Source organism: Melozone crissalis, unplaced genomic scaffold (assembly GCF_028551555.1).
Source record: "Melozone crissalis strain CALT ecotype California unplaced genomic scaffold, PUWL_Pcris_2 ptg000044l_1, whole genome shotgun sequence".
In the NCBI taxonomy this organism is placed as follows: domain Eukaryota; kingdom Metazoa; phylum Chordata; class Aves; order Passeriformes; family Passerellidae; genus Melozone; species Melozone crissalis.
This window is the reverse complement of record NW_026535822.1, coordinates 6,947,644-6,960,024: the sequence shown is the minus strand read 5'-3', so window position 1 is coordinate 6,960,024 and position 12,381 is coordinate 6,947,644. Positions and strand designations below refer to the sequence as shown.

At 45.9% G+C, this 12,381-nt stretch overlaps 1 pseudogene; it reads right to left on the bottom strand.

The window, feature by feature from the left end:
* Positions 1-2,205: 2,205 nt before the first annotated feature.
* LOC128942832 (neuropeptides B/W receptor type 2-like) lies at positions 2,206-3,200 on the bottom strand (annotated as a pseudogene).
* Positions 3,201-12,381: the final 9,181 nt, after the last annotated feature.

Sequence of the window (12,381 nt, the reverse complement as noted above, 5' to 3'; positions counted from 1 at the left end):
GCAGCCCAAATCCTTCTCCCCCGGGAGCCTGGCACCCGCACGAGTGGCCAAGGCTCCTGTCGGGTGTTTGGCACGGAGAAAATCGCGGATGCAGCAGGATGCTGCCATAGGGAGATGCTGAGATGAGGCTGCCCGTGCTCAGAAAGGGAAGGGGCAGGGGATGCAAGAAACGTCTGGAAATGCCCGTGGAGGGTTCAGAGAGGAGGGAACCAGACTCTCCTCAGTGATATCCAGTGACAGGAGACACGAACTGAAACATGGAAAGTTCCATTAAATCACAGGAAGGAAATTCACTGTTCAGGTGGTGAAGTACAGGAACAGGTTGTCCACTGTAGCATCTCCATCCTCAGAGACATTCAAACCCGAGTGGACACAGTGCTGGGAAATTTAACCCTGCTTGAGCCATGCTGTGACTGTGACTATCATATCATTTTTTCCACTTAATGGAAAAAACTCCAGCTATATCATTGTCATGTCTGAAGTGGTTAACTCACACTGAAAAGCTCCTTTCCATGCAAAAAAATACAGTAGTTTTTCTACTTAATAAAATATATTGCCTTTCCTAGAGCCCCAGTGCCAGTAAACAGCGATGTTTCAGCTGATTGGGCAGCTTGTGTGAGAGGTGACATAATTTGAGTCAGTTTTCTCACACAGAGAGGTTTTTCCACCCGGGAAACCCATTGCCAGCAGGTGGCAACCATACCAAAGCCAAATTCCTGGAGAAGGTTTGCCTGGAAGAATGTGTTCTCCTTCATTGTTCTACCACAGCTAGCACCTTTAATATGGAGAAGGCAACAGAGTGATCTTGTATCCACACATCTGTTTTTAGTTTTCCATCAATTAAATTGGAATCCCGAGGTATTGAGGGTTGTCAGTTTGGGTGTTGGGGTGCTCAGGGCACTGAATTTCCCCGAGCAGTCTCACCTGGGGTCTCCACCCACACCCACCCATGGCTCTGGGAGCCCATTTAAGCTGAGAACTGCAGCCTCCTTTCCTTTTATGTTCCGTGTACTGCCTTTTCCTGGGGGAATTTGGACAGGTAAGAGCCAAGCTTGGTGCCTGGGGTTGGGGGAAAGCTTAAAAGAAATATTTTAGCTATGACAGCCTTCCTAAAAGTAGTAAGATACAAACTTCACTACTAGCAGGGCTAAAGGGTGTGAGAATGAGTTTTCCAAGATTTCTGTATGGAGTTTCTGATCTCCAGACTCTTCCAGTCAAGTCCTTTTGTTCCAATACTTTTGTTCAAGTATTTTGACTATTTATCTGTGAAAGAAGAAACTTTATATCTGCAGTGCTCACTACAGTCTTACTTGTGGCTTACAAACCACCTTAATTTTGTTACAAACCTGCTGTGTTTATTTTATAATAGGCAAAATGCAATATATATAGCAAAGATATGGCACAAGTAGCATAAATTTTCTCTTGTGAAAGAAGGACCAGTCTCTTTATTCCCCCATGAGGTTTATTTCATTACTCACTCTTAAATAAATATGTATTTGACACTTTACAGGAACAACTAGTTCAAAATGATTTCTAACACAAGTTCTCACAGTTGTTATAGTATTTGTATGGTGTGCTGTTTGGCACCATTTTTGAGACTCAAATCTTCCTTTTGGTCTAAATTTAACAAGTCAGAAAAGAGGAAATTTGTGGTGGGGTGGAAGATGGACAATCCTTCAAAATCAAAAGAAAGCCATAACACACAGGAACATACACGAACATTGAAAATAGTTTCTTTTCTCTTCTAAATACTCATCCTCTCTTTTACAGATGTTTCATTGAAAGTGCTCATTAGCTCTGCTCCATTAAACAATCCTCCCTAATAACTCAGTGATAAAGAACTGAGCTTTGCACTCCTCTGGAAATTGGTCTCCAGCCTGTCCGTGCTGTACAGCAGATGGCAATAAAGGACCACTCTGTGGCAGAAGCACACCCCTGAAAAGGAAATGTTCTGTCCTTAGTAATTCAGAGGGTGAAATTAAAATCAGGGTCTAGAAATGCAAGTTGGTGGGAGCAAAGAGGGGAAATACAAGAGTTGCAAGTGGGCAGGACAAACCCTGTTGCTGATGAGGGTTACAAACAGACCACACATTACATATAAACCAAAGAAAGGACGTTGTGCATTCATTGGCCACTCCTCCAGTCTGCAAAGTTTCTCCTGAAAAACCCTGGAAGGGCAGGGACCTGCCAGCCCCAGCCCCCTGTTCAAGAAGTTCTGCATTCCAGCAGCTTCCGGAAACTTTTCCGAAAACTGTCATCCAGGAAAGCGTACAAGAAAGGATTCAAGCATGAATTGGCATAGCTTAGGCTGGTGATGAAGTAGGATATCCCAATGACCATGGAGGTCTGGGGTAAGTCAGTGGTCAAAGCCACGATGGTAGCCAGGTGGAAAGGGGTCCAACAGAAGAGGAACACAGCCAGGACTATGAAGACCATGATGGTGACTTTCTTCTTGGCTTTGTCCAGGGCTCTGGCATTGGAGTTCAGGTGCATGTTCCTCAGCTTGTAGAGCATCATGGTGTAGAGGATGCAGATGGTGGATACTGGAATGGCAAAGCCAAGGATGAGGGTGTAGATCCTGCTGGCTTTGAACCAAAACCTCTCTGGCTTGGGGAAATTGAGACCACAACTCTTGATCTCCAGGTCGTCAGTGTAGACATTGGCAAAGATGATGAAAGGGAGGACTATGATGGTGACCAGGATCCAGATGCACAGGCTGACAATCCTGGCTGCTCGGTACGTGCGGTGGGGCATCCTCTTGGACCTGACCATAGTCAGCACCACCACGTACCTGTCTATGCTCATCACTGTCAGGAAATAAATGCTGGAGAAGATATTGTAGTGATCTATGGACAAGATGACCTTGCAGAGGATTTTTCCAAAGGGCCAGTAGCGGAGGAGGTGCTCTGCAATATTGATGGGCAAGACAAGGGTGAACAAGTCATCAGCGATAGCGAGGTTCAGGATGAACATGTTGGTCACAGTCTTCAACTTGGGGGCCTTGAGGATCACATAGATGACAGCAGTGTTGCCTGTGAGCCCCACAGCACAGATCACAGAGTAGATCACGGGCAGGACAATGTAGAAATCAGCTGCCTGCTCTTGGAGGGTGAAGTTGAACCTCATGCTGTTTTCCAGGTAGCAGCTGTTGCTGCGTTGCTGCAGGAGCTGTTCAGATCACCCCAAAAGATGTTTCCCATGCCTATTGACCACAGACCACCTCCAGATACCACTGAAAGCCTCACTAGGCCAGAAGTGAGAGGTTTTTTGCTTGGTTGGGATATTTTCCCCCTCCTGTGAGAAGCAGCTGTTACCTCATTTAGATGCAGCTTATTTTCAAAGGTGAGTTGTGAGGCTTCTTGGACCACCTAACTTACCTCTCCCCCCCGTTGGAGAAGTTAGATTTTGAAGTGGTGATGGGAGAAGAAAATGTTTGGAAGACATAAGGCTCCATGAACCAAGAAAACAAGAGAATAATGTCTTTCTAAAGAAGTCAAGGAACTCTTCTTTCTGAGAGCATTCCGGTGAGCTTTGGCTTTTCTTTGCTGGGGGAGTTGAGCGGCTCTCATTCAGCTGTCTAAAGTGACAGTTCTTTTGGGGCTGGCAGGAACAAGGAGGCAGAAGGGGGAATTTCGTGCCTGGCTGGCTGTTCACAGCCCTTGGAGGACTGGAGGGATGGCTGCAGTTTCTCTGGCACAGCTCTTGCTTTTCGTGCTGGAGCAGAAGCGTTCCAGTGGTTAATTAGCGCCTGCCTTTGTGTGGAGTTCAGGCTCTTCATGGACAGCGATTTCACAAACAATGAAGAAGTTTCTGACACTGCTACTCCCCACTCCCAGGGTCCCCTAGCAAAAGAAGGAGGGGGAAAAATAGTTCAGGGAGTATTTCTGAAATTAACATTTAAAGGGGATTTCCCTGCAATCAAAGTACACCTTTAAGCAAGGGTGAGTTATGAACTTACTCACTCTGAAAACCATCCCCAGTACGAACAACTGGCAGCCCCCCAAATTTGGCACAGATAGACAAAGCTGTACATCTCAGAAGTTCAGGATTAATCGGGGAAGAGAGAGAAAAGTACCCTGAAAGAGACACAGCAGGAATCATCTCACCTGTAGCAGTCACCACATCCATCACTATTGCCTGACCCATACTTCCAAGAATTCCTCCACAGGGAATGAACAAAAAACCGACCCCTACCCCCCTCCACCGTGAAGATCAAAGGTTTGGCAACCGGTCCCAGGCTCTGCAGAGAGAAGTGCCTCACTTCTCCTGCCTTTTGTTGTCGCACAGCAGTAAAGTGAGCTGGACTGCCGGCGCTGGGGATGGGGAGTGAAGTGTCCCTTACTTGGGAAGCGGCTCCTCTGCCTCCTCCAGCACCTGCTGCTCTCACTGGTGAGCCTCTTCCCTCTGATCCGAGCTGGAGGAGGGTCTCTGGGCTGCTGACATACGGGGATTTGCAATCAGATCAACACGATGCTTCTGTGTGTGCGTGTTGTGTGTCTGACCAATTAGCACTTGCTCGGATCGGGGAAGTGGGGAAACAAGGGTTTTCTCTCTGCAGGGTTATTGAAAGAGTAAATACGGTGGATGTTTCCTTCAGGAATGAGGGAGATGTGGAGGGACACAGGCAGCACTCAGGACTGGCTAAGTGAGGGATGAAAGGATGGGAAGCAGGGGGTTAAACTGCTTCAATAGGGAACAGTGGCTGGTTTTAACAAAGGGAGCAGGAGGAGGGTGAGCTACATTACAACGTGCAAAATAAACAAATAAACAGATGTACCTTGCCAGATCTGTGCTGTTTTCGGCTGCTCTGGGGGAGTTTGGCTGAGTTCCTCCAGCTGGGTCTCTGATCCGGCTTTGGAAATCCAGTGAAATCCTTCAGATGCGCATCAGGAGGTGCAGGAGTCCCGTGAAGCTTCTTGGAAATGCACCCCAGGTTATAGAGCAACAATGTAAGATCACTTTACCAGCATGTCCCTAAAGAAAAAAAAAAGAAAAAGGAAATCAGGAGTCTTTTGATTCTCTTTTAGTCTTTTAAGTATTGCCTGACCTTTGTTTCGAGACAAAGCAAGGGAAAACAGGAATCCATCACTGCCATGCCTGGCTGAGTGCATTAAACCAGGAGGGCCAGCTCATAGATCTGAGCCAGTAACCAAGAAGAGTGTCTGACTTTGCTCCTCTTTTTGGATGTTTTATATTCTTCTGGCAAGATTATTGTGCACCAGTAGCTGGGTGGGAGTAAAACATTTCATTGCACTTCTTAAAGACATGGCTATAACCGACTTCAGCAGATGGGATTTTTGTTTTTTTTAATGTACAACTCTTCAAGATATTTCCTTGACCAAAATCTAAGCAGACATTGGGCTTAAGGAAAATGAAACAGGAATTATATTGTCCAATTATATTGCATAGGAATTATATGGATGATACTTCTTCAGATGAAACACCCCTGGAGCTTTCTTCTTGCCTGTTTTGGGAAAGCTGGTGTGGTTTATAAGGAGTTGTAAATGAAGCAAGGCTTTGGTAGGTCTGCAGGGGGAATGCAGTTTCCAGGAATTGCTGTTGTCTTTTTTCAGAGAATAGCATACAGAAGGCAGAAAAATTCAGGAGAATGCGATGTTACATTTGCTGATCTGTAACTATTCCCTGGGACAAAAGGGTTTTAAAGTATTTTTCATCCACAATCCTTTGAGGCTTTCTGTTTTTCAGCATAAAGTATATCTCTGGTCTCTGGGATAGTTTAAAAGCTGTTCTTTTTTTCCCAGTCTATATTATCTTGGAATTAGCTGCAATGGCCAGGGGTTGTGTGCCTGGGTGCTGTGTGTTTCAGGAGCTGTGGTGCTGATGATGGTTCCTTGTGCTTTTACACTTGCCTTGTGCCTTCCTCCTCATTATCCATAGTGAACATGCTCTCCGTGCCTTGGTTAGGATGTGCTTGATTAAAATAACCTGTCAGAGATGAGATGGAGACAAATTAAAGCTCATTGCCTGGTGTGGGTAGAGGGGCTTTTGCTTATATGCCCCAAACAAATTACTGGCACCTCCTTTCAGAACTCCTTGCCTGGTTCTCCAATAAAACTTGTTTGCTTTGGGGAGGACAATTGCCAACAGATCTAAATTCCTGTAGGGGATTGCTTTGCAGTAGGAACTGTTCTATCAACAGAGAAAATATTTCTTCTGTGCATCTCTGGGCTCGACCAGGGCCAGGGGCTGTGCACAGGGGAAACAGATCTATTTATATTGGTGTGATGAGGAGTGCTTGGAGAGAATGTTTTACTCTTCTTGTCTTCTCTGGCTGGGCATTCCTTGATTATAAATATTACAGCGGCATAAAGCCCTGGAAATCACTGGTTTGGAAATGCTGCTACAAAGGGCACGAGCTGCCTGGACCTATTTTTGTGCCAACAGCTCCATCATCAGCACAGTGCAGCAGGGACAAAGAGTTTATTCCTGGCAAATCTGTGCCATGGAGATGGACTTTGCCTCTTGAAGCCCATGTTCACACTGTGCTGCTTGGGTCAGCTGTGCAAACAAAGAAAAGGCAGCGTTTTAGGGAGGGGAAATCCCTGCCAATGCTAAATCAGTGCTGCTTTATTGCCTTCCTAAAGCTGATGCGCTGCTGGCTCCAGACAAAGGCCATCCACCATTTTGGAATTATGGACAACCTGTTTTGTTGGGCTCCTGCTGCTGTCAAGGAGTCAAGTTCATCTCAAGGACACAGATATACAATCAATAATCTGTTTACCAAAACAAAATGTTCTCGGCTGGCTGTCTTGCAGTCACTGGTTGTTAAGGTGATTTATTTGTATGAAGTGTTCAGGCTTTTAAAAGCATTGCAGGTTAATAATAGAATCAGGGAGTAGTTTGGGTTGGAAGGGACCTTTAAAGGTCATCTAGTCCAACCCCCCTGCAATGAGCAAGGACATCATCAACCAGATCAGGTTGCTCAAAACTCAACCATCCCACCTGACCTTGAATGCTCCCAGGGATGGGGCATTTACCACCTCTCTGGGTAACCTGTGGTAGTGCCTCACCATCCTCATTGTAAAGAAATTTCTTTCTTATATCTAATTTAAATCCACCCTCCTTCTGTTTAAAGCCATTCCCCCTTGTCCTACCACAACAGGACCTGCTGTCCTGAAAAATGTCCAGAACTGATTACATCAAATGGGCTGAAATTGCTTCTGGTAAGGTAAGTGTGCCTGGTCAGGCTATTTGTAGGATAACACTCACCCACAAAGCTGGGATGTCCTTCTGCTTCCCCCCAAAACCTTCCCAGCCTTATTGAGCCAGGCTGGCTTAGGCAGGTGATGGTGCTCACCTTGTAGGACAGCTCAGGGAACCAGGCAAGAGCTGCAGGGCAAATGTCACCATCGGTAAACTGGTGAATTGTGGCAAAGAAAGTGCTTTTGAACGGTGATAATTGTCACAGATCCAGGGACTGGTGACACATCCTGCCCGCCTGAAAGCTGCAGTGAAGGCAAAGGGGTTCAGGAAGCGATTTAAGGAAAATGGGAGTCCATAAACAGCCTGTTTTTGTCAGGGAAAGCATATATCAATAACTGCCCCGTCTGGCTCTGCAGGGGAGCAATCCACACAAACCGTGCAGCAATTTCCTCAGACCAGCTGTGATGGGGAATAAAAGCTGCAGCCCTGGGAGCTGGTGGGTGGCTGGCTGGAGCTATTTGCTCCCTGCCAGCCAGGAAAGAGGTTGGGAGGCTCCTGCAATGGGTTACCCTCATTCCCAGCACTTCTTGGAGACCCTGGCTCTTTTACCACACCTTCCCCAGCCCCACCAGTCGTGGAGGGAAAGTGGCATTGCAAGAGGCTGCCTGGCTGCCTCTTGCAATGCCACTTTGTTAATTAAGGGAGCTCTGGTAGAGTACTGGTGACAGTGGGAGCAAGGACACGGTGCCAGTCTTGCTGCAGTTAATACCTAACTGTGAGAATCTGAGTGCAGAGGGAATGCTGCTTTCAACACCCTCGTTTCCTCTCCCACTCCCCCCTGGTCTGGGTTCCAGCAGCCTTGCTCCAGAGAGAAATTAAAATCTGCTTCCATTCCAGGATGCTTTTACTCTCCAGCATTTATTCCTGCTTTTCTCCAGGGCTGGAAGTGAGGGCGTACTTTGGTTGGTTTGCTGCCCTGAGCCAGCTCAGTGTGCTGAAAGCAAAGCCCTTTGGAAGAGGGAGATTTCTGGAAGTGGACTGTCCCTTTTCCAGTGCTGCTCATCACCTTTGTGGGGTGTGAGGGGCTCAGGGCAGTGGCTGGGGCTTCCCTTGTGTCAGTGCTGCCATGAGAAGAGGGCAAAAACTGTCCCATGGCTCTGACTGTGCCAGAGGTGCTGCTGCCTCATCCTCCTGAACTCTGGAAGCAGGAGAAGCTAATCTGCTGCATCCATCTATGGGTCAGTTAGTCCTCTGGACTTGGAGCTTTTGTGCTTCCCTATCTCAGAGTTCTTCCATTAGCCCATGTGAGTGACAACTTTTGTGTAATTTGTCTGTGGGACCTGTGAGGAAAAAGCCTTGGATGTGATGGGATCTGGTGCTGCAGTACTCTGGGGTACAGCTGATTGCTTCCTTTTGGAGTTCTCTTGGCCATGGATTTATTAACAGGGCTCTGTTTCCTGCTGGTTGCCTTTATCAGATGTGCACAGAGTGTGTGCAAGGGCATTCCTCAGCACAGCTGAAGATTAAAACATAAGGAGGAATCCTAGTTTGAAAGGATGAGAAAACAAAACCAAAATAAAAAGATATTTTTTATCCAAAGTTAGCGTGAGTCAGCAGGTGGGAATCAGCTCTTCCCTGGACCCCTGTCCTTCCAGTGCTGCTGGCAGAGGAGGGTGTCCTGCAGTGCTGTGATCCATCAGCATTCCTGGCAGGAATATACATTATTTAGTTGCCATTAAGCTGGTTGTAACACAGCTGCTAAGAGCCCTTAGTATCTGCCACGTCCAAGTGAGAGGAGTTGTCATTTTGACTTTTTTAATGCCATCTGAACTTTCACTTGTGCAAAGTCACCCTTTCTGTCATTGCTTGACCTGCTTGGAAAAGCTGTGACTCTTTACAAACATCAGCACTGCAACAGGGCTATAATGCATCCTTGGAAAAACAGCCAGGAGCCCTTCAGGGATCTCACCGGGGAGCAGGCTCTGTGCAATATATTCCAATATCTCTGAGCAACAGCTTAATGTGTTGCCTTGTCTGCTTAAGTAGCAGAGCTCCTCTGGCCTAAAAGCCTCATCACCAGAGGGTTATGGAGTGCAAATTGCTGCTGAATGAATTTGCTGCTTTGTTCACTCTGGTTTCCCTTCCCTTTTGTGTGTGCTATGACAGTGAAATGACTCATCTTCACCTTAAGATCATGTTTTGGAGAAATGGTCTAATATTTTGTACAATGCTCAATGTAAAAAACCCCAAACCAACAAAACAGATGAAATCTGTTTCCTGGAACAACGTTTTCCAGTGCAATTACACAGAGCCAACTCCTTTCTTCACACTCTTTTGGGCAACAGACATTGCGGAGTACAAAGTTTACAATACCATCAACTATTGTAAGGAAAAGAGGGAAAAGCAGAAGGAAAAGAAGCAAAAGCAGGTTTGAGCTTAGTGAAACCTGATTCTGGCTTTGGGCTGCAATAATTTATTACAGCTCTGTTTTACAATTAATGCCAGCCTGACCTACTTAAATAGAACATCATAATTCTTGTGGCCATGTATGTGGTCATGAAAATTCAGTGCTAAGAGCGTGAGCCATGTTGGTTATGTCAGTGTGATGGAGAAAAATGTAATTTGGATAACTCAGGTGAATTGAGTAGGAAATGGTGTGCTATAAAATGCATAAAAATAATTTAAATGCAAAAGATAAAAGGAAAAGGGAAGGGATTACTGCAAGATGGGGTTTATGGCTGGTGCTCTCTGCTTATCGGGACCCCATGGTCATGGCCATAGTGGGGATGTTAGGGACTGGATTCAGTGTGGGTCCCAGAAACAGCCAAAACAGCAGTGACAGTCAGGAACACCTGGCTCTCCTTTCTTTAAAATCTGATTTCAGGCCCAAATTTAATTCCCTGGGGATTTAAGCTGTGAGACCTTTGAGTCTGTGTGCTGGGTAAATAAAGCCCCCATCAGAAATCATATTAATGCAAATTATAGGTGACCACACCAAAAAGAAGTTTTGGATGCTTGTGGAGGAGAAGCAGAAAAAGCAAGGAAATAAAGATACTTCTGTGTTTTCCACAGGGAATAATTTCTGAAGTGCAGAGCTCCCCAGGCCATGCAGGGCCTCCTGCCAAGGGGAATGTTTTCAGACAAGTGCTGACTGTGTGGGAGAGGGTGTTTTGTGTTGGAGGGCTGAGTTATCACTGAAGTTTTTCACTTCTAATACTTGGTAATATCAGTGTCATTTTGTCAGTAAGGAGCACACTCAGTGTCTGAGACATCGCCATCTCCACCTGCTTCACAACTCCACTTGAAGGCAGATGAAAATTATTTCTTTGTAAATGATGTGTTTTCAACAAATTCTGCAAACCCTTGCTGAGGCTCCTTGCCATGAAGTTGATTTTCTATTTATTTTTTCCTATTTTTTTTCTAATAAGAAGAACTGCTTTCTTGCAAATGTTAGGTAAATTTTTCCCTTCCTGGGATGTCAGGAGGTGCACATCCTGTACAGAAACACTCCCCAGCTGCATCAATAACCTTTTTGTACTGTTCAGTGAGTCCTAGAAAACTGCAGAGCAGTTTTGTGTCTCTGCAGGTTACTTGGCAATCAATTCTCCATCTCTGATAAATCCTAATTTACAGGGAGGATGTGACAAACTCCCTCCTCTGCAATCAGGAGTTGGCAGTGCCCATTCTTCTGCAAATTTATGGGTTCAGCAGAATAATATCATAGGAACAGAGGTGTTGTGCAGCATTCCTGCTTGATTTGCTCCTCATTTCATGGGGCAGACAGCAGCATTCTACAGCCCTAAAAAGGGCAGGGAATTTTCTGGACTGGGAAGAAAAGCATCCTTGAGAGAGGCAGAATATGATGCTGTTACCCATGGCTGGTGTTCCCCCCTCTGTTATCAAATTTCCCTCCCTTGCTGCCCTGGGGCACCTGAGAATGGGTGATGTTGTGATGTTTTCCATTATGAAATCAGTCAAAGAGTTTGTGGACTTCTTTCCAGCATGAAAACGAACCCTGTTCTGCTGGTTGTATGAGGGAAAAATTATTTCAGGCAGAGAGAGGCAAGAAAAAGGTGAGGGACCAGTGAATTTTTTTCCATGTGGCTGCAGGGAGGGAGAACAATTGTGGTGTGGAGATGCATTGTTAATGTAAAAGTCACAAAAGCAACCCAAACAGGGAGTGAGCATCACTGGAACTGCACCTCTGTCAGTAAGGGATGGATCCCTCCTGCTCTTTCTCCTGCCTGGGGCACCTGTGTGGGGCTGGTTGTCCCTGTCATTTACCTTTTGATTGCATAACCATTTCTTAGAAAACAGTTGGCTCTTCAGACTCTCCTGGGCATTCAAGTGAGTCCAGGAGATGTGGGGGTGAGCTGGTAAGTGGGTTTGGATGATCTTGGCTGTTAGGTGTTGCTACGTTTCCTGATGCTGGTCTCCAAAGCAATCCCTGGCACGCTGCTTTTGTGGAAGGCAGAAGAGCTCATGAGAAAAATGCACTTGAAATTACCTCTTCTGGGGAAATGCAATGAATTTTCTGCTAGGAACTGCTTGTGAACAAAGATGGAGCCTGAATTAGGGATCTGCCCTTGTGGGGGTCCCTTACACTGACACAAAGCTCTCTGTGCCTCTCAAGAGGGTTGCCACCATGCAGAAACATGTCACTTCGGTGCAGGGAGGGGGATTTGACATCACAAAACATCGAGGGAAAAACATCGAGGCAAATTCTCCTTTTCTGGTCAGGAAAACCAGAGTGTGTGCCTGCTGTGTTCCACGAGTAGGAAATCAATTGCTGAGGGATTTCTGCTGGGAGATTTGTGCTTTATGAAATTCCTGCCAGGGGCAGAGGACTGGGGAGCTGGAAACGATAGCGCTGTCTTCCTCCCCTCTGCTGCTTTAATTGTTTGTAGTGATTTAATAAGCAGCACTATTCTTCCCTGCAGCAAACACAGACAGGTGGCACTTTATTACCTTTATTAGGGCCCCTTTTTGGAATTTCTTTGCTGTATTTCCTTCTTTGCAGGCTTGGCCCAAAACTTGGAGAGATCAGTGCGAGAACTGGACTTTGTGCTGTCAATATTCTGAGTGTTGAGCCAGCACCAAATCCATGCAATTATATGGGAAGGAAATAATAAGGACAAATGACATGATTTAAACAAGTAAATGCTCCTGGCTTTGGCATTTTATGTACACAAATGCACACCAGAAGAGGAAGAGCAA